Below are 1,737 nucleotides of genomic sequence, written 5' to 3' on the forward strand. Positions count from 1 at the left end.
TATACTCTCCAGGTAAACTGGTTCTATCTACACAGTGTGCATCCATTTCCCAAATTCGTGTTTGCCAACTTCATCCTGGTGGCTTGAAATCATCCACAGTGGGAGAATTCACACCGTGGAAATGGGCACGTGCCACCTCTGACCCTGGAGGACCAGCTGCTAAAACACTGGCCGGGACGCCACTGCTTGGGGATCATGTTTCAACCTCCCGCTGGAGATCAAGGCTGCTGTCCCTCAGGAAATGTTTCAAACACTGACTTTTTGATGCCCGGCGGTGCCAGAGGAGGCAGGGGCGTTCTCCCGGGGAAGGGGATGGGCCGTAAGCTGTTTGAGGGTGTCTTGGGAGATGAACAGTCATAACCATAAACCCCCAGCTGCTACTCTTCTCCCTAAATAGGGGGAAGAAATGCTGTAACCACTTACTGAGAAGAGAGATTCACCTTTTTAAAAGCCTCTGACTCCAAATTTAGTCACCACACTTGTCTTCATGTTAATGAATGAAGAGGAACTTAAGAAGCCTGCACTGTGTCTGCACTGACAGGGAAACGCATCTGTGTGTTTTCTTCCTGGAAAGGGAAACTGCAGTTACAATGAAGCCGGCATCACAGGGTGGCATCCAGTCACAGCGGCTGGCCCTGTTGCAATCCTGTGGACTCCCTGGTCCCCCAGGAAGCCGTTGGGGGCCATTCTCCCCATGGTGCCTGAGTACCAGGACCACCCCTCCTGCATGGCTGTCGTGCCAACTTATTACAACCACCTGCGTTCTTCAAAAGCTTTGTGCGCGAGACCCCTCGGGGTGTGGGAGGAAATTATTAGAACTACAGTCTTTTTAAAGATTTTTTGACATGAAGCAATTTTAAAGTTTTTGTTACCATGTTGCTTCTGTTCTACATTTTGGTTTTTAGGCTGCAAGGCGTGTGGCATCTTAGCTGCCCACAATGGACTGAACCCACACCCCCGTATCGAAAGGCAAAGTCTTTCAATCTTTCCATCACTGACAGCCAGGAAACTCTGATTAAAAAAAAAAACAAACAACCTAAAAAACTAAGAAAGCAATTAAGTTTCACTTATGTTTAACATGCCAAGTAACAGGTATATGCTATGCATTGGAAATGCAGGCTCAAAGAAATTTGTTTTTCTTATCATGACTATGTGGCCCCTGCCAGGATGACCTCACGGGTGGGCAGGGACCCTCATGGGTGGTTCCATTTTTGAAACCCCTGTGCCAGACTGGGATCTGGTGTGCAGCAAATGCTCCAAAGATGGATGCTGAATGAATACATGTAGGTAAAATACTACTTCCTAAGGGGACTCAAGGGTGTGGGATATGGGTACCGGACGGGGTCACGGCTCCCAGACTACTCAGAGGGCCACTGCTGCAGGGGGTGGAGCCTTTGGAGAAGCAACTGGGGTTGCTGGGGTCTCCCGCCTCTGGTTTGTCTCCCCCCCTCTTCCGTGGCTTCTGCTTGGATGAGACAGTGTTCTCTAGAAGTCCAAGATGGCCTGAGGAAATGACTCATGATCATGACTTTGGGAAACTGGACCATGTATGTTCAGGAACGAGCCCTGGGCACTCCAGAGCCAAAACACAGCTTAGTGTGCGCGAGCCAAGGGAGGCCGGAGGGCAGACTTCCCGCCCTGTGCCACGAGCAAGATCTGAGCACCTTCCCCCCCAAGCATGACCTGGAACCTACTCTTTTCCCAACCTTCTCCTTCTAAATTACCCACAGAAACAGC

At 50.1% G+C, this 1,737-nt stretch overlaps 1 protein-coding gene across 2 annotated transcripts in view; it reads right to left on the reverse strand.

The window, feature by feature from the left end:
• IL4I1 (interleukin 4 induced 1) overlaps positions 1 to 1,737 on the reverse strand; it is a 34,221-nt gene that overhangs the window by 9,647 nt on the left and 22,837 nt on the right. For both annotated transcript variants that reach the window (XM_015458234.3, XM_059877085.1), the window contains exon 2: positions 441 to 566. The gene's annotated coding sequence lies outside the window, so the exon portion shown is untranslated. The remainder of the gene's footprint in view (positions 1 to 440; positions 567 to 1,737) is intronic.

Source organism: Bos taurus, chromosome 18, assembly GCF_002263795.3.
Source record: "Bos taurus isolate L1 Dominette 01449 registration number 42190680 breed Hereford chromosome 18, ARS-UCD2.0, whole genome shotgun sequence".
In the NCBI taxonomy this organism is placed as follows: Eukaryota; Metazoa; Chordata; class Mammalia; order Artiodactyla; family Bovidae; genus Bos; species Bos taurus.